The sequence below is a fragment of the Carassius auratus genome, unplaced genomic scaffold, assembly GCF_003368295.1.
Source record: "Carassius auratus strain Wakin unplaced genomic scaffold, ASM336829v1 scaf_tig00020241, whole genome shotgun sequence".
Taxonomy (NCBI): Eukaryota; Metazoa; Chordata; class Actinopteri; order Cypriniformes; family Cyprinidae; genus Carassius; species Carassius auratus.
In genome coordinates, this window is record NW_020525013.1 from 1 (window position 1) to 21240 (window position 21240).

A 21240-nucleotide genomic window follows, 5' to 3' on the forward strand; every position below is an offset into this window, starting at 1 on the left:
ATAGATTTATGTAACATGACAGTTGTCAAGTGCAGAACAGTTTTTTCATTTTCAGAAGAAATACTTGAGTGCCTGCTTGATTATTTTTGCTTAAATAGTTTCTATTTGTCCTACACAATGTTATGTGAAATTAAAGAAGATTCATAGTGACTGTATTCTTTTTTGTTTCTTCATTGATTTGAAGCACATTCTGGTTGCACATTAATAACCCACAGTAAAAGAGCCTAATAATAGCACACACAGAAAAATGTTTTTTGATTGTGCAAAAATCTTCACTCAGATTATTGCTTAAATTTCAGAAAGAAATGCAAAGTAACAGTGAATTAAACATGAAATGTTTAAGCAAAAAACTGTAAAACATCTTCATTTCAAGTCCACCTTTGCACATTTTGCATTGCCTGATTATTATTTATATTAAATGTAAAGATTCATTCAGGCTTCTGTTTAAAAAACATACTGTACAAAAACATTTTGGACAGATACATGAATTCATCCAAATAATATTCGATATTATATTTATTGAAGCGTCTTCAAAATATGCTGAAGCTATGTGAACCAGCACAATTTGTATTAATCCTGTAATCCATTCCCTAATATTGATAATCACTAATACACTTAAACAATATATTATCAGTCAATTTTCCCCCAGGAAATCCTGATATACAGTATAATGATATGTAGTCCATTCACGGGTGTAAATTAGATACTGTAATTAAACTGTATATGTGGCTATATGCTCACTTGAAAATACAGAAGCAGACTGAATACAGAAACAAACAGAAATGTTTACAGAAAAACTAAATGATATATGTCACACAGTGTAATATACACTAACACCACTCATCCCAGCGCTGGGCTAGAATATAAGGATCGGCTGTTTGAGGACGTCACACGCTGCTCAGCTCAGCTCTGAGAGATTTGCAGGTAATACTCTGGCTTCTGAAAAATAATCCACAAATATATACTACATTATATAATACATACAAAATACATCAATATAAATTCATTCAGTTTATATATATATATATATATTATATATATATATATATATAACACACACACATACTGCCATTAAAAATGTTGGCTTCAGTAAGATTTATACAATTTTATGCACTAAGACTACATTTATTTGACCAAAATACAAGAAAAACAAGAAAAAAATTGAAATATTATTCACATTTCAAACAACTGTTTTCTTTTTGAATATATTTTAATATGCAATTTATTCCAGTGATGCAAAGCTGAATTTTCAGCATCATTCCTCCAGTCTTCAGTGTCACATGATCCTTCAGAAATCATATAATATGCTGATTTGCTGCTCAGGAAACATGTATTGTTCATTAATGTTAAAAATAGTTGTGCTGCTTAATTAATAATTTTGTGAAAACCATGACTTTTCTTCAGGGTTTTCTGAGGAATGGAAAGTACAAAAGAACAGCGTCTGTTTGAAATAGACCCTTTTTAAACATAACTGTCTTTGCTGTTACTTTTGATTAATCTAATGCATAAAGGAAAGCAATGGGTTTTCTGTAAATCAGAGTCTTCACCTGAGCTCCTCCAGTGCGACTTTGTTTCGTAACCTGACGTCTTCACTGATGGGGTACACCATGAGGATCATGAGGCCTGCGGTGATGCAGGCCACGGGGGCGGCTCCGATGAGAAGCTTGAGCGTGTAGACCACAGGAGGGGGCTGTCTGCACGCGCCTGTGTCATAACCAGCAAACTACAAACACCAACAACACATCTCAACACAAAATAGGAAATAGACAGACTGACTGTCTGTCATGATTCATCAATCCCAGCCTGTAAATACTGAAAGAGTGATCTCACTGTAGACAGAGCGTCGACACTCCGAGAGAAATGCCCGCAGCAAACTTAGTGAAGAAAGCATACAGGGAGTAGAAGATCGCCTCGTGTCCTTTTGAGTTGCGGTTTGCCAGTCTGAAAGTCATCCCACTACATCTGGCAACATTGACCTGAGCAACAGGAAACACAACAAGGCGGAGGCAATCAATCATCATCTCTATTAAACATGACCAATTGGTACCATAAAGCCAATTCTTCTTTGTAGTCGGCACATAAAAGCAGCAATTTACTCATTTGGGGATTTTCCGAGTGTATCTTTAAAACCAAAAAACAGCATGACCTTGCCATGAAACCTGTTATTTGGGGGTAATTAAACCCTATGTATCCGAGGGGTTAAATCAAAGCTTAAATAAACAGTTATGATGCATGGCATGAGCTCCATTTCTGAAAAGATGAGAGTCAGGCTGCCTTTTTCATTGCCACTGCGAAACTGATTGGAATTTGAAAATCATAAAACACCCTACTTTGTTTATGAGTAAAACTGTATTATATTTTGGTTTGTAAGACTCACCATGGCAACAAGAGAGAAGCGGCCACACTGAGCCCAGATGATACGGCCACCACATAAGCCACTATCAGATTTGGGATGAACACCAGCATCACCGTGAACGGCATGATCCACTGCACACAAGACAGTTTAAAAGAGCTCAATGAATGTAACACAATCAACATATGCATTGTACCAGTTTTAAGGTGCGATAAGTATGTTTCTGACTCCTGTCATATTAGAAAAGGCCATTTAAACTGTATATATGATTTTGAGATCACATGACCACCTGAGAACTGTTCATTTAAGTCTGGTTAGGCCCTTATTATTTATCAGATGCTTGGAGAATAAAATAATCATGGATACACCTCTGCTTGCAAATGCGCTGTTTTTACATCGACATCATGTGATGGTGCTTTCATGCCCAACAGATGTCAGTATACAGCTAAAGAACACTGTTGTACTGAAATCTGAAGTCTGGTCAATGATCATAATAGAATCCTACACTGAGAGAGAAAAAAAACCCACTTCTGCATCTTCACACAGAAGTTGTTGTAAATGTAACAGATACGTACAAATAAATGGCAAGTAACACATTGAATTAAAAGGGAAATTTTGAAGTAGAAAGTAGACTTGTATTTTATTTATTTTTACACATTTTTAGTAATTTTGTCAAGTCAGTTTTCTATTTTATAGTTGTTATTTTATATAATAATTTTATATTTCATTTCTATATATTTTTTAATAGTAATTTTAGTCAAAAATATTTTTTTGTCATTTTAGTACAATTTGAAATTTCTAATCATTTCTAATCTTCTAATTGATTTTCTAATTTTTTTAACGTTTTTATCTAATATTTGCATTTCACTTTAGCTTAACTTTGATTACTGGAAACAGTTTTAATAGCTTTAGTTAACAAAAACAACACTTTTATACATGATAACAAACTTTTATTACAGTTAAAATGCCTCATTATTGTCATTCAGAATCATAACATGGTAGCATCATTTGTTAACTCATAAAACCACTGACGTTAAAGATCAATCGGATCAATTAAAGTCCTCCAAATCACTGATTAAAGAGACAGTTCACCCAAAAATGAAATGTCTATCATAATTTACCCACTCTCGTGTTGTTCCAAACCTGTGTGTATTTCTTTTGCACAACACAAGCTCTGGTTGATTTTTTTTTTATCTTCTTCTGTGGTCAGTAAAAGAAAGAAAGCCATACAAGTTGGGAATAAGTAGAAGGTGAGTAAATTGCATGGACTGTCCCTTTAAGAAAAAACACTTGATAAAAGAACAATTACTGTAATGCCGCAGAAAGCTGCTGTTTTCTTCCCGAACTTCTCAAGGAACCACTGCCAGAATGGGATACTCACTGCGGCCGACATCTAGAAAGATATACAGTACAAAACTTCTGTCACATGTTCACTTTACCTCCAACACAGACACATCAGAGAACAATAGAGAACTTTTCTTTCTTTTTAATGTCAGTGTGATGAGGATCGCCAATGGCAGTACCGATTATTTCTTGAATTAAGTTCATAGATGTGTTCTTCACTCACCAGAATCGTCAAAACAATGTTCTGAAAGTGTTCTCGCAGCTCCACCGCATATGTGCAGAACAGCACAAAGTTACTTTGTATCAACTGCAGAAGGAAACAGCAGTGAATAGAAATATAAAACAGCACTAATGATGTCTTTAATTAATCCAGCCCAAATGCTGAGATTAAAGGAATACTTCAATCAAGGACTTTTACGTTCCATTGGACAAATAGCCTACGGGTTTGGAATGGCCAGTACATGATTATTCGGTGAACTATTCCTCAAGAAAAGCTAAAGCTTACATTCTATTAAGGTACTTAAACCTGAAGAAACAGTATAGGCTGTGAATAAATATAATTATTCAGTTACATAGTTTGCTCCACACAACATCCAACTGAACACATTCTACAATGACATAACTAAAAGGAAAACATGTTACCTGGATGGCCACGGATATGAACAGGAAAGCCGCAGTCAGAGTGAGGTAGGACCCATGCTTCATGACCAAAATAAAGCCCTTATGGAAAGGAATGGCCTTGTCCGATTTAGGAGCATAGGGATCTAACGCAGACACAAAAAGTGGAGAAATGCCAAATGATAAACATGTTTTCTGAAGTGTAGAGTGACAACAGCTTTGTGTCAGGCACAACGTCAAAATATTAGACAACGTCAATAATAACATTTACATTTATGCAAAATATTCCTATTTTTCCTGTTTTCAACATTACTGGTAATACAAAATCTCTTGAGCGTGAAATCATCATATCAGAAGGATTTCTGAAGGATTATGTGACCTTGAAGATGGGAAATTCAGCTTAGCATCACTAAGAACATGATATTTTAAAATAGATTAAAATACGAGCCAATTGTTTCAAAGAGTATAACGTTACACCATATTACCGTTTTTACACTCTATTTGATTAAATAAATGCATCCTTGGTGAGCATAAGATTCTTCTTTAAAAACAGATCTTACAGACCCCAAAGTTCTGAACAGTAGAATATATAATTACAAGTCATTTGGATGAAAAGAGCAGCATGCACTTTCTGCCAACTATCTCATTTTAAGTTTTCAGAAGAAAATCATGAAAATGCACCTTTTTTGGGGTGAATTAATCATACTTTTCAATTCAGATGACAAACACAAATTTAAGTCCCATGATTACCACACACGCTCACCATCTCTCTCTTTGACTCCCAGGAACATGACCACCGTACAAACCAGAAACAGCCCACCGATCACTCCGGCAGCTATCATGTACACTTCCTTCTGTACAGAGAAAAAAACAGATCATGAGCGGTGATGGAAAACCTCTGTCAACACATTTAAATCTGTCTTTAATAACTCTTAATCTTGTGTGGTTGTAGTTCTATTCCAGGACATGGTTGTCATGTTACAAATGATCATGTTTATTTGAGTGTATTTGCTGCTTCAGGCGCCGTAAAGTTTAGGGAGCCCAAATTAGGCGCAACCCCAGAAAAGAGGAACTTTTCAATCTAATATCCCCAAACAGGAACTGCTCTGCCCTAAACAACCTCAGGATTGTTTGCTATTTTTTTCACAGACCGCGGCAAGCACTTCATTATTGTTCCCGATCAAAAGTGCCGTTCCAGAGGAGTCGGTTGGCGCACCCAACCGTCCCGCAGAGGAATGCTCAATCACACGGAGCGTGGTGGATTCAGCCCAGCCGCCTCTGAGAGCTTTAACCAGAGACGCTCGGCAGTCCAGCTCCAAATAGCTGTGGCCCTTCATGGTTCTCCATCATGGGTTTCCACTATGGAACCCTCAGCCACATCCACAAGCCAAGCTTGTCGGCTCGCTCGCATGTCGAATTTGATTGACATTGAGCTTGTTGGCTCTCGGCTCGAAATAGTGGTATTCAGTCCACTAAATAAGCACATTCATTTATTGATTTTGTGGATTCTGATTAATATAAATTGTTCCCCTGAAGGTCACACTTCAAAGTCCAAACTTAATTAGGTTTTGGAGGGTTTATGGTTAAATGATATTGGATGTTTTCAGGGAAAAGCCATCTAAAAAAGAAAGAAAGAGGCAAAACAGTTATTTTTAGAACTAAAAAAACTATCTATCTATCTATCTATCTGTGTTATAAAAATTGTTACAAAATCTTATCGTTCATAAGTTTAAGGTCAATTTGATTTTTTATTGTTTTTGAAGTTAGTCTCTTATGTGCACCAAGGGTGCATTTCTTTGATCACAAATACAGTAAAAACAGTAAATTTATGAAATATTATTATTATTCAAAATAACTATTATCTATTTTATATATTTTAAAGTGTAATTTATTCATGTGACAGAAAGCTGAATTTTAATCCTGTCTTTAGTGTCACATTATCCTTCAGAAATCAATATGCTGGTTTGCAAGAAATATTTCTGATTATTATGTTATAATGTTAAACACAGTTATGCACTTTCATATTTTTGAGGAAACTGTACTTTTTGGATTATCTGATAATTAGGAAAGTTTAAAAGAACAGCATTTATTTGTAACATTATAGAAGTCTTTATAGTCCTCGCTGAATAAAGATACAAAAACATAAGTAGTTTTGCAGAAAATACATAAAAATAGAATTTAGACACAAAGGGACTGCAATAGGATCTTTGATTCACTGGTGCACTTCGAGGTGTAACTGTGACACGTACAGCATGAGACAGGAAGTCCTGTGACAGCGCCAGGGATCGGATGATCTCTGTGCCACTGCTGTTTCCCTGCTGAGTGGTCAGGTTTCGATGTGGACAGTGCTTGAAAGTGTGTGCACTCGCTACGATCTGACCCTGAATGGCGGCACCCACCAGAGTCCCGAGCACCTCCACCGTCATACCTGCACAAAGGCATGCACAACATCCTTACTCAAACTGTCATTTACATTTGAAAGCACAGCTCTCAACAGAAGCACTTGGCAGGCATTTCTGGATTAATGAAGCCACAATGAAATCAGATGTTGTTAATCTTCAAGAGCAATCCAAACACGGCTTTAGATGAGCACGGTTGTGTGTACAGCTGTAAGCTTACGGTAAGCTGTAGCAGAGTCTCTCTCGCGCTGGTCGGTGCTCAAGAACATGGTCAGGGCAGAATAAGGCACATGGAAACACTGCAAGAAAGATTTAGAACAAAGCACAAGACAGACCGTGATTAACATGGAAAATCGTATTCTTAGCAATTATTTTTATTTACCGTCATAGAAAATGATGTGCAATATGATATGATATGACAGCAATAAGATATGATTAATATATATAGAAATAACTACATTTATTATTAATAATAGTCTGAAAATAGTAAAAAAAAAAAACTGGAGTTGTAAAAGCATATTAATAAATGTCTGCAATATGCAATATATTGCAAATGCAATACATTAGTGCAATACAAGGGGTTTGATTTTTATTTTTGTTTTGTTTTGTTTTTAAGTAACTAGATAATACAACTTTTTATTGGAAGTTAAATATGACCTCCTATGGTTCAGGCAATAAAATTATTTTTGGTTCTAATTGGATGCTTTATTTTTAAGATGTTAAGAAATTATGGTGCATATTCTGTATGCTCTCATAAATGCTGATCTAAAAAAAAAAAAGGCAAGCAAAATGATGGGGGATCCAAAAGTTAGGGCATGTACATTAATCAGTGGTTTCACAACCACTCATCTTTCCCATTTATACACCCATTTATATTATGTTGTATTATACATTTTAAAAGGAGACAACTTACAAGCACATAAATCAGCGCTATTCATTCCAAGAACAACATGTTCTGAGTGCATGTGCAGTACAAAATCAATATTTATTCAAGTACAGCAAACCTTCCTTGAACTCGCATTGCAAACTTACTATAAGTGTGTACTACACTCGGCTAGCTTTTCCAATTTCCGCGAAAGCCAAGTCAGCACTGCGGCAGACCAATGGGCCAAACGGCTACCAAAATAAATCTAACTACAGACTGCTTCTGCAGCAGTGCTTCTGTTTCTCAAGAGCTCCCTACATTGTTCATTTGACTTCCATTAAGGTTTTTAAATTTCGAGTAGCTTGAGGAACTGTTTATTTAAACATAAACCAAAGCCTAATTATGAAAAACGGACTAATTAGAATCACGTAAACTACATTCCCTTTCATGCACGCTGGAAGCAGCTGCTGTTTCTCAGCCTTGTGCTTACAGACAATGAAGAACGCTAAAAGAGGAAAGCAGCACTTATCCTCTCTGGTGGTTTGGGGCAAGTCGTACCATGTATTTATCAAGTAGTTAGAATGACTTTTCATTACAGCGTAGACTGCTGCGGTCGGAGCGGCTTCCCCACTCCAGCACTTACTGGCGGGTTTACGGAGGACAGTATGGAGAGAGCCATGCCAAGCCATAGTAACAAAGGATAGAAACACAAATGAATCATGGAAACTCCATGCAGACATCAAAGAGGCTTGGCTATAGATAACCACATGAACTTTTGTTGACAAGCTTTTTTAGCAAGATCATTTTACTTGAGAAGCCACACTGTGGACACTAGCTTTAAACGTTATAGGATTGGTTTAAGGGTTTAATACATTTGTTCTAAATTGGACTTTTATAAATACAGTAAAGACTTGCACATTGTTATAAAATAACCTATTTCTGTTTAAATGTTGTTCTTTTCTGCTTTCGTTTCAAAGAATCCTGAAAAAAATGTATACTGATTTCCACAAAAAATATCAAGCAGCACGATTGTTTTCAAAACTTATAACAAAAAGAGAGCAGCAAATCAGAAGTAATGAATGCTGAAAATGCAGGATTGCATAACACTAATAAATTACATTTTTTTAAATATTAAAATAGAAAACAGCTATTTTAAATTGTAATAATATTTCACATTTTTTATGGATTTTACTATGTTTTCAGTAAACAAATGCAGTCTTGATAGAGACTTCTTACAAAATAACAAAAAAATCTTTAATATATTATGCAAGGTTGCTTCTTAAATAATTTTATTAATAATTGTTTTTTTATTATTCTTGTTTAAACTCTTAATCCTTTTTCTTAATCCTTATTTTAATAACGTGTTGAAAAGTTTGTTTTTAATATAGGCTATATATTAGGGGTTATTGGGCTGTAGGGTAGTCTTAAAGGAAGCTCTATATATTTTCATCAATCCAATACATATTTCTCATCACAAAACCAAAATATCACCAAGGTAAAGCAGAGGCAGAATTAGATTTTAATAGATCTGTGGGGTATTTGTGAATACATGATGGATGGTGCTGTTAATGTGGTTTCTGGGCCATCTGTAAACCTGCGTTTAGCATGAAATTACATTACAACGTAAAAACATCAAAGCAAAGGGTACTTACTGTGATGAGAGTTTGGTAGAGACAGTAAAAGCCCATATACCAGATGAACCTCCCATTGGTAAAAGGTGGGACAAACCAAAGGTAGAAGTAAGAGACCACCATGAATGGAGAGCAGCCCACCATCCTAAAGACGAAAAGGTTACAACATGCAATTTATAATCAAAAACATATTTTGGGGACTATATTTTTGGCAAATGTTGTTTGAAGAAATCATGGCAAGTCATCTGTGCACAGGAAGACTGTTAGAAGGAAGCTAAATAACATTTTTTAGCTTCTGTACTAATCAATACAAGAGCAGCTTGAGTGTCATCTTAAAGCTACAGTGCACATTTATTGCAGATGTGCGCATCCGTGTATGGTTTCTGTCTCTGTGTGAAAAACAGCATGGTGTTTGTGAGGATGCTCCTGATGTAGGAAAAATCATCTACACCGCTGGATCGCAGGCCACAGAACCACAGCGACAATCTGACATGGTCGTCGTGTATCTCAGAAGGGAGGAATTCTGCGGCATTTCCAGGATGTGGGGAATGTGTTGGCCATTTATAATTCATACTGATACAAGTCTTCTGTAGCATTATGGGACAGGAAATCAGCTGCAGGCATGAGCAAGTGACAGTGGGAAGAATTTAAATACAGTACTTGAGCTGAATGCCCCTTTTCTCAGAACCCAGCAAGCCAGCTAAATTATTCTTAAATTATTTTTAAATATTCACATTTTTAAAGTTATTTTTACGTAATTTATTTAAAACATATTTACACAATCTTAAAGTAAATGCAAATAAATTCAAGATGATGATGTATCTTTTCTGCATAAAATCTACAAAATAAGATTAGATTAAATTAGATCCAACTTTATTGTCACTGCACATTTAAGGTACAAGGCAACGAAATGCAGTTAGCATCTAACCAGAAGTGCAATAAGCAGTATGTAGAGAATATACAAGGTCTACAATATGTAAAATAACTATACAGATAAGTATTATGGACATAATTTACAGATTTCAAATACTATTAGCAAGATATACAGATTGGTGTACTATGAACAAACTATACAGATGGATTATGTAAAAGTGTATGTACACTATAGGCAGAACTATAAACATATGAACATCATTTACACTAGTGCAAGGGACAGTAAAGTGCATAGAAAATATTTCAGTGTGCAAATGGATTACTTAGTGTTCCTGAATGAACAGATGAATGATTGATGAATAAATAATGTGCAATGGGTGTGTTTTTGCTTTTTTATGTTTTTACTCCATTGGTGCTTTACGATACGATCCTTCCTTTTCGACAGTACGCTAAACTAGCGAAATATCATTGTCCTTATAGCGCCATTACATCTTACTTGTTAATCAGGTCAACAAAACGAATGAATGAAAGAATGAACGAATGAAGGAACAAATGAATAAACGAATGAACGATGGAATGAATGAATGAATGAATGAATGAATGAATGAATGAATGAATGAATGAATGAATGAATGAATGATGGGGATTACAATTCCAAAATGTCACTCACACATACATGAGGTGGTTGCTAGGGTGTTGTCATGTGGTTGTTAGGGTTGCTTTGGGTGGTTGCTATGGTGTTGCTTTGCGGTTGCTAGAGTATGCGGGGTGGTTGCTAGGGTGTTGCTATGCAGTTGCCAGGTTGCTCTGGGTGGTTGCTAGGGTGTTGCTATGCAGTTGCTAGGGTACTTGAATGGTAGCTAAGTTGGTTTGGATGATTGTAAGGGTGTTACTTTTTGGTTACTAAGATACTCGGTTACTATGAGGTTACTAGGGTACCCATGGCAGTTTCTGGGGTTTTGCTATCCGGTTGCTAAGTTACCCAGGATGGTTGCTAGGGTGTTGCTATGTGGTTGCTAGGGAAGCTTGGGCAGTTTCTAGGGTATTGCTATGCAGTTGCTTAGGGTACCTAGAGTGGTTGCTAGGGTGATTAGCATGTTACTAACATGTTGTTACCATGATTAGCATGTGACTAGCATGTTGCTAGCATGTTTCTAGCATGATTAGCATGTTATTGGCAAAAATATAAGCTAAAAATTGCTTATTCTATGGGCCGTTATACATAAACTAACTGCCATATTGGAAGATTGCAAACGTATCAACGTATCTGGAGCTGTCGAATGTGGCATCTATACATATCTATGGTTATTAGCATGACTAACAAGTTACTAGCAAATGTTTTTATATATAGACCTATATTTCAAAGTATTCAGAATATTACCATTATTAATGCATGCTGCAAAACTCTGTTGTGAATACCTATAGGCCCATCTCTTTGTCATTTAAGTCTGACAGTGATGAAAAGAACAATGATAGGTTAATAGACTGTAAGGTGTCACAAACCAAAAATAGAAATCACAGAATGGGTTCATTACTTAAAACTGACTCAGTTAGCTCAGTAAGGAGTCATGGCGGCTCTGAATTAATGAACTTGAGGTAGTTTGGTGAATTTTATATGAATGAATCATTGAAAAGAACCAGGTCATATAAAAGTCATTTTCCGCTGTATTCATTTGTTGTGGGCAGAAGACACAGGCACGCACTAATGTGTTAAAATCTGACTAAACTCAAATGCACGCATGCAAACCTTACACAAATTTGTATTTAAAATTATTGTTGCACATTTTTATTATATTTTATCACATTTGGTACCATTTTAGTCACAATCTACAGCCCTGTTTTCCATATCTCCGCTTCAGGAGTGAGACTCGTCCCACAGCAAGTAACCGTTTGCTGAATTCAGATGATTGGCTTCCATTCTAAATTACGTGACCTTGTCAACTCTAGAACTATCACAACCCTGTTCCTGTAAAGAAAACCTCAATGTTTGGTCAGGTCATTTCTAAGCAGGTTTACCCTGGACACACTGACCTCCGCACCACACCGCTTTTCACTTTCACAGAGAATAAACAAGTGTAAGCAAACAAGCAACACAGAGAACAGTGAGGTAAAGAGAGCGGCCAATTCTGGCACAGTCCAGATGCCACTGCTGCAGTGTGGAGCAACCCCTGTGTGCCCTGCTGATTGTTCGCTCACACAAAGAAGCCACCGTACAGGAAAGAGAGAGAGCAGGACAGATGGGTTGATGTGAATGGAGAGAGCTGGATGGTCTGTAAGGTTCTGAATGAGGTGAGATGACCTGATACTTCAACTCTGGGTGAACTGGGGGCAAGTGACCTGAGGCAAATATAATGCACAGACACATGTAGCGAGGTCCAAACGTTTGAGACTGCTAGAGAAAATGCTTACAGTTTTTTAAACTTAAAAATACAAGACACATTTTTATCAACATAGCATAGTATTTTAACCCAGGATTTTAACCAGATTTTCTTATATTCAACCAAAACAGTGAACCTTTTTATTTAATCTCAAAATTTAGTATATTTCCATTTATTATTATTATTTTTATGTAATGTGGTCTCTGGACTTTTGAACCTAAAAAATACATAGTATACACCCACAGTTTCCTACAACAAAACATGATAAATTATAATACAATGATAAGAAATAATAAAAAAAAATTTATATACAGTAATGATCTGTCTCGTTCTCGAGTCAAGAAACGTTTCTGTCGGACGCGTCTGATTTGAGAACAGAGGAGCTGATGATGCTGCGCATGTGTGATTCAGCGTGAAGCAGACTGACACACAGAGCGTCTGAACCGAACTGATTCTTTTGGTGATTGATTCTGAACTGATTCTGTGCTAATGTTATGAGCGCGGGTAAACCGAAGGCTTGAATCAAGGGCAATCATCACAAATGATGTCATTACGTCGAGCGCAAAAGAACTAGTGAACGGTTTTCTTCAACCAGTTTATTGAATCAACTGTCCGAAAGAACCGGTTCGCGGAAGAGAACCGAACTTCCCATCACTACTGGTAATCCAAAAACCGATGCAACCGGATCTTGACTCGAGATCGAGTCAATCTTTTGTTCATTATCTGGCTCGGCTAGGTGTTCATCTTCAGTTCTCTCTCACAGCAGTTCAGTCAGTGTACTGTTTGAGTACATTAATTACTCCGGGATATTGGTTTGTTTTAACTCAGAGGGTGTGTCAGCCACATTAAAAAAGTTAAAAGCTTAAGTGTGGATTAATGCATATTCGAGACGCGAACCATTTCAAACGATTCAGTTCGATTTGGTGAACTGGTTCAAGAAGATCCGGTTACATCGAGTGATTCATTCGCGAACCGGATATCACTACACTGCAGTGAACTCTCTCATAACAGACACGGAAGAGAAGACAATGCTGAATAAAGTAGTTTTTGCTATTTTTGGACCAAAATGTATTTTCGATGCTTCAAAAATTTCTAACTGACCCTCTGATGTCACATGGACTACTTTGATGATGTTTTTCTTACCTTTCTGGACATGGACAGTATACCGTACACACAGCTTCAATGGAAGGACTGAGAGCTCTCGGACTAAATCTAAAATATCTTAAACTCTGTTCCGAAGATGAACAGATGTCTTACGGGTTTAGAACGACTGAGGGCGAGTTATTAATGACATCATATTCCTTTTTGGGTGAACTAACCCTAGCTTCTAAACATCATCTGACAGTTTAAAAGGTAGTAGAGGACAAAATTAACAGCACATTAAGAATATCAATACTAATTACATAATTCAAAACTAAATAAACTTTTAGATTTTTGCATTACATGTGCATAATGGGATAAGTAATATAGTAGAATTTGCCCTTTGAAGAAGGAACATAGAATCTGTAAACTGAAATGTTGGCACAGCTTTAGCATAATAAACTCTGAGACACACCAGAAGACCCACATGGGCATGGCCGAGATGTTCCGCAGTGATTCTCTGAAAACAAACCTTAACTACTTCCTCCCAGACACCATGATGTCACATCAGAGTATAATGAGAACTTCCTGTCAGACACTCACATCCCAGGATGTGGTCACTTCAATCTCCTGAGATTTGTAATTATGCCCATTTTAAGAGGCTCTCAACCTTTAGCAAACTTTTGTTACCTGCTTAGATGTCATCATTACTTACAGTAATAATTTAGTGTTATCTTGACTAAAGCCTGGAAGACACTACACAACTTTTTAAGACACTATGCACCTTAAACTTGTGGACTTTGTGAGTGTTTTCATACACCACTCACCATGGCATTAGTCGCCCAATCTTTGTCCATTTGCTTTTAGTAATGAAGAATCCCACAATGGGGTCAGTAACTGCCCCCCAGGCCTTGCCAACGAACAACACCATGGAGGCCTGGAATGGGTTAATCTGTCAGGAGAAGAGAACATGAACATCTACATTAATGGAAATTCTGATCTATTATTCAACTGTAGTAAGACTCTTACTAGAAGTATTGTATTAAAAGTATTAAAAGAAAAGAATCAGTAACAGTGAAATTATTTTTGGCTTCTCTGTTACTATGTTAAAATGAACAGGGTGCTATTCTGAGATTAATATGCTCTATTAACTTCATATCCGCAAGTATTTCATAGCGTAATCTTTTATTCTAATATGTGGAGGTCTTACCTGTGCAATGTCCAGTAGATATATTTGAAGGAAGAATGCTGTTGCGCTCCCGGCGACCTGATTCGGTGCTCCTCCGATGGCGAAACAGAGTTTGCTACATACAGAGAGCTTCTGATCCAGATGAGTCTGAAAAAAAAGAGTCTCTGAGTCAGAAAATAATATGCAACCAACATAAATAAAAAATTCTGTACAAGAAGTGCAAGTATTTAAGGTAAAATTAGCATTTTTTATTTGTTATTTTTAATGGGTATTTTTCTATGGCGGTATTTGTACCAGAAATATTTAGTTTTCAAATATTTAGCATTTAATATAAAAACAAAAACAAAAAAAAACATACACAATACAGTACAAAACAGTACACAAACATACACTATGTGAACAAAATTTTGGATGCAATTAATCAATAGTGTGTGTGTGTGTGTGTCTTTAGGATAATAAGTGAAGATATTTTGTAAATGTTCTACTGTAAATATATCAAAACTTAATTTTTGATTAGTAATATACATTGCTAAGAACTTCATTTGGACATCTTTTTTTTTTTGGACGATTTTCTCAGTATTAAAATTTTTTTGCACCCTTAGATTTCAGATTTTCAAATAGTTGTATCTCGACCAAATATTGTCTTATCATAACAAACCATATATATATATAATATTCTGATATTCCAATGAGAAACAAATATTTCCAAATAAAGATTTATTAAAATTGTTTACATTAATTTGCATTGAAGACTAAACATTGTAGAGTTCAATCTCTGAAATAATGTGACTGCGGTCTCAAATAATGTACTGGTAAATATATCTTGTGGTTTCTACCTTTTCACTTTTATTTTCTTCAATGTAATTCATCCTGATTTGTTCTAGTCTGATACTTGATTAGAGGTGCTTGAATCATCTCCATGTGTTATCTGATTGAGGTTTCTGGGTGATAATCACAGCATCTGTCTGTGGACTGCCGGATCAGAGTTTCTCTTTCTCCAGCATGTGGGTGGGATAGATTGAAGGGTCCTCAGCCGGAGACCCTTCAAAACCACAGGTAATATTTAAACCAGATGCTGCACTGCTGTGAGTGAGTATTTGATCACAGAGAACGCCCTTAAAATAAAACTTCTTCAGCACTTCTTTTAAAGAACACTTTTCACTGTGTAACATTTTATAGTTGCCATATGGTTCTTTAAAGGTTAAAAAAAACTATTGGTCTTACATTAATATATTCATTCGTCTTACACTGATTTTTCACAGGTGTTTACCCATATTTTCAATTAAGCATAGTATTATGTTTTAGGGCTCAAAAGAAATAAAGTTAAATGTAATGGAAAATATCCTAGCAGAAAATCATCAGTCGCTCACCAATGGCTCCCCTGCAGTGAATGGGTGCCGTCAGAAAGAGAGTTCAAACAGTTGATAAAAACTTCTCAATAATCCACAAGTAATTCACATGATTGCACGATTCAGAAGCAATTCCATCCATTAACATCTTGTGAAATGAAAAGCTGCATGTTTATGCATTTGTAACAACTCTATCAAGCTTTTTTATCTTCAAACTGCTGCTTCTGGCTATCCATAATATTGCTTTCTCTAGTGAAGAATTAGTCTTGTTTGAATGAGGTGAGAAATATGCACAGATCAAGCACTGTTTACAAGCTCAAACCATTCTAAACAAATATGTTGGTCGATTTTGATGTGAGAGGACAACGGAGGATGTGTTTTTTTTTTTTTTTTTTAATGGAGGAAGTATTATTTTAGCTGGAAACATCAGTTTAATGTAAAAAATGTCTCAATGATCAATTTATTTCTTACAAACATGCAACTTCTTCACTACACAAGATGTTAACTGATGGACTTGAGTGGTGTGAATTACTTGTGGATTATTGTAATGTTTTTATCAGCTGTTTGGACTCTCATTCTGACGGCACCCATTCACTGCACAGGATTCATAGATGAGCAAGTGATGCTAAATATCTCCAAATCTCTTCCCACAATTAAAAATGTACTCAATTACATCTCAGATGGCCTGAGGCTGAGTAGTAAACGTTCAGCAAGTTTTCATTTTTTGCTAAACTATTCACTTTACAGTAAAACCACATTGTTAAACTGCACTTGACATTCAACGGGACCCAGCAATGACACAATGGAGAAAACATCGGTATATAGTGAGTAAACAGTAAGTGACTTATCATTACCGTAATGAATAAAGAAATGTGCGTGTGTTTTGGATGGCTTTCTGAATGTAAAGCATTTCACACATTAAAAAGGACACTCACTCTGTGGATAAGGCAGAGTAAATATATGTTTTTGAGGGTGTGTGTGTGCATGTGTCTGCCAATGTGCGGTGTGTGAGTAGAAAACAGAGGGGAGATCCTTTCAACAGATAAAAGGGAAGCCTAACCACCGCTCAGAGCCATATATTTACGAGAGAAATCTTGGAGACAGTCAGACAGACATTTGGTGCTGAAAATACTACAGAAGTCAAACACTCCTCTTTTGAGTTGTTAACCCGTGCATCCGCTCAATCAAAGCCAGTGTTTGGCGTCTCCACGCCAACATGCACTCTGGGTACCCTCGCAGCAAAACAACCACAGAGGGCAGGAACGATCGCTCTTCAGAAGACGCTGTAATTAACTGGCAAGATGAAGAAAAGATGAATGACTTCTGAAATCACAATGTAATTATTCTGATAACTCGGGCAAGGAAATGAAAAGACTGGATATACACCCAAGTCTATTTAATCTCAACTCTGATGCTTCTGTGAATTATTCCTCTTAAGAAGGAAAGTAAGAGGATTTGATGGTGCTAAAGTGTGAAATGAGGAAGCTTGTGCGCTTAGCCTTGAGGCTGATATTAATTCTGGTTGATCTCTTACTAAGCATGACTGTTGCGATTGCACACATTGTGATCTGAACAAACTCTGTAACCATACGTACACATTCTTAAGTTCTAGAAAAGAACACAAAAACCCTCTTTTGAATTAGAATTTTTCAATACTTGCTTTCTGGTAAAAATATCACAACACTCTTAGAATGATCAAAGCTGTGTAAGATAGAAAACTAGTTTTTACATTTTTTTAATTAATAATAATTTACATTGGCAAATAGTATTTCTATAGTGAGCATAAACCTCACTAGATTTTTAGCTGATTTAAATTGTTATTATATTTTATTATAATCATTATTTTAGAATTATTATAATTTAAAATAACGGGTTTCTAATTATATATATATATATATATATATATATATATATATATATATATATATATATATATATATCTTTATTCTTTAGTGTCCTTATCCACATGATCCATTAGAAATATGCTATATATTATATTCTAATATGCTTATTTACTGCTCAAAAACATATTTTATTATTATCAATGTTACAAGCAGTTGTGCTGATCAATAATTTATTTGGAAGCTGTGATATGCTTTTTCCATAATTCTTTGATGAAACAACATTTATCTGAAAAAAGAACATTATTTTAGTTTTATAAATAAAACTGTGAAATCATGTTTTATAACTTTTTGTACTGTCACTTCACTGACTAATTTAATGGATTCTAGCTAATTTCAAATATGAATGCACTCTCAAAATCACAAATTTTACTGACTGCAGACTAAGAACCTTATTTAGGGTTCTTTGGATTTTGATTGTATACATTCACAGTAGCAACCATCCCGATCACCCTAGCAACACCCTATCATCGTATCCACAACATTCTAGCATCATGGATTGCTGGAATTCTCACAAAGTTTATTTTGGTTGCTGTTATCACGATGAACAAACAGGAAGTCACTGAGTTGAGACACAAAAATATCTGGCTTCCTCACAGATTGAAAACAGCAGATTGAAAGAAGCATGATAGCAGCACTGAAGTGTGGGAAGACATATGAAGTGGACAACAGACGTGAGGAACAAAATGAAAAAAAAAACTGTATAGAACAAAGCTTTTTGAAAACATGTCAACTTAATATATTTTTTTCATTATTTAAAATGGAAATTTGCTTAACAATCATTAAAATCATGTCTAAATTTTCTTAAACTAAGGCTTAATTTTCATCATGCAAATTATCCTTCTTTATCTTCTGATTTTGGGGTAAAATGTGTGCCTGACCCATGATTTTAGTGAGATTTAACCGAACTAAAGCTCTGTGTGCTTTGCGCACTGCCTCACAGTTGCCGCTCTGTAAGCTGATTTTCACTGTTTGCGTGAGGATGAATCTGGATGACATAATGAAGGGTTTAAGGCTTGATGCCCAGTGAGATTTGAAAACACATTTTATCATGACATTCGCGAGGTGGACTTTCACCTCCAAACTGAATGAGATTGCTTTCCTGCAGAGAGTGTGATAAACAATATCAAGCTCTCAAAACCCAAGACTGGCAAGTGTAGCGATCATTTTTTCATGATTGTTGAGGCAGAGGTTCTCTTATGGAGTCTCAGTAGATTCAGACTGCACGCAAAAAACACGCCTGACGGTCACAGTAACCACACTCACACAACCCATCTTTATTAAGACATTCACACTGCTTATAAGTCCCACAAACGTTTGAGCAGTAATACAATTTTCTCAAGACACCCATGACTAAAATATTCATTCTGTATGATATTTACAAGTTATTTCAAATAATTCTGCAGTTAAGTCACAGTACATGTTCAAAAATCAAGGTATTACCATGATAACATATCCAAAAGTCCATGGTTGAAAAATGTCCTCTTAAAATCTTTAACCTTCCACTATATATATGACAGTCTCCAGCTTTCCTTTTTGTGATGGCGTGTGTGAGAACAAGAGCTCCATTAGTGTGTTTTCCATACATTATTGACGCACATCTACCATTTTCCCTTCGACCAGAGGGTCAGCGCAGAGGAACAACACAGCACAGACTTTATTTCACTTGACAGATCATCCCTGACATTATTTTTCCATGGATGAAGGTCATATTGCTTCCAGTATAATGCTGTCTTCAAATATTATACGGTCTTTTAAGTAGAATACAATGACGATTGCATGTGGAATTAAACCAATATTTGCTGGCCAACATCCAAAAGCCAAGCATTTATATATTTAAACTATTAAAAAGAATCTAGGAATAAACACTTAACAGTGAAAAGCTTTTCACGTACTTTCAACGCACATTATATTTATTTCTAACCCAGCTGATAATACACTGTCAGTCTGTGGCATGTGAAAGGAATTCGGTTCTGATTACAGAAGTGATTTGTAACTGGTGCAATGGTTAAACTCTTGTAATCTTGTAATATATGACTTAAAAATACAGCTTGTGTCTTTACAGCACTATGTACTTGTGGGTTTACTGTCTGCCTGTCAGCGCTACGCCTAAACAGCCTTTGGGTATGTGTGTTGGTAAAGCATCCACAAAAACATTCCATTGGCTCATTAAAACATGCCATTCCGCATACTTTCATAACATACAGATGCAAAAAAAAAAGTTCAGAGCGGTATCATAACTTAAAAACAAAAATACATATATACTGGCACCTGTTCCCCCCTACTGAGTGTTCATCGACTCTACATTGCCTGACACTATATATGATTTGTGCAACCCAATGCTGTCATGTTATACACATATACATTGACTTGAATAACATTAATATACATTTAGATGGAAATTGCAAGCTAAAGATCATTATGGAGAACATTAAAAAGATATTGCAATATGCAAGCACATAACTAATGCAGAAAAACTTAAGTGTGCATCACATTTCCTTACCTGTGGTGGCACCTTGGTGAAAGCAGGTTCAGGGTGCTTCATCGTGAGTTTGTCCCCTGGAGTGACCCGGGCTTTCTCCCCCTTGGCCATGGCAGCCGGTGCGAGGGGTACAGAGACAGCAGCTGAACTCTCGGGCTTCTCAGAGCTGGCTACAGCTGTGCCTGCATCCATTCACATACTGCAGCAGTGAGAGGATGGGCGGGGTTACAGAGCTTGCACAGATGCTTTCCAGGCGTCACTCACAGATGTGAGCCAATCAGATGCCTCGCTCTGCCAAAACAAGCTGCTTACCTGAATCTGATACAGCATACATTCCTATACTGTTACACTGACGCTAAAGACGCTAAATAGACACATATGCAAAGTAAGAGCTGCTTAAGAATTTAATTACTTGCATGTGCTGAATATATAATTAGTATATCACAAAACAAAACGTTCACTTTTCCATCAGAAAAAGAATTTTTAACATGACCAAGTGACATTTTAATTTGAATAAATCAATACACGTTGACTAACGAAACGTATAGTAATACCCTATGTTATTAGATAGATAGATAGATAGATAGATAGATAGATAGATAGATAGATAGATAGATAGATAGATAGATAGATAGATAGATAGATAGATAGATAGATAGATAGATAGATAGACGTTATCTAACCTGACTGAGTGATGCGGTGAACTATCAGCTTCTGCAGCACGTTCAATAGATGTAATTACAAACACACACGTGCGCCCCCTACAGGACAGCAAACA

General features: G+C 36.0%; 1 pseudogene; it reads right to left on the minus strand.

Moving 5' to 3' along the window:
• Positions 1-634: 634 nt before the first annotated feature.
• On the minus strand, positions 635-20708 carry LOC113076378 (major facilitator superfamily domain-containing protein 2B-like; annotated as a pseudogene).
• Positions 20709-21240: the final 532 nt, after the last annotated feature.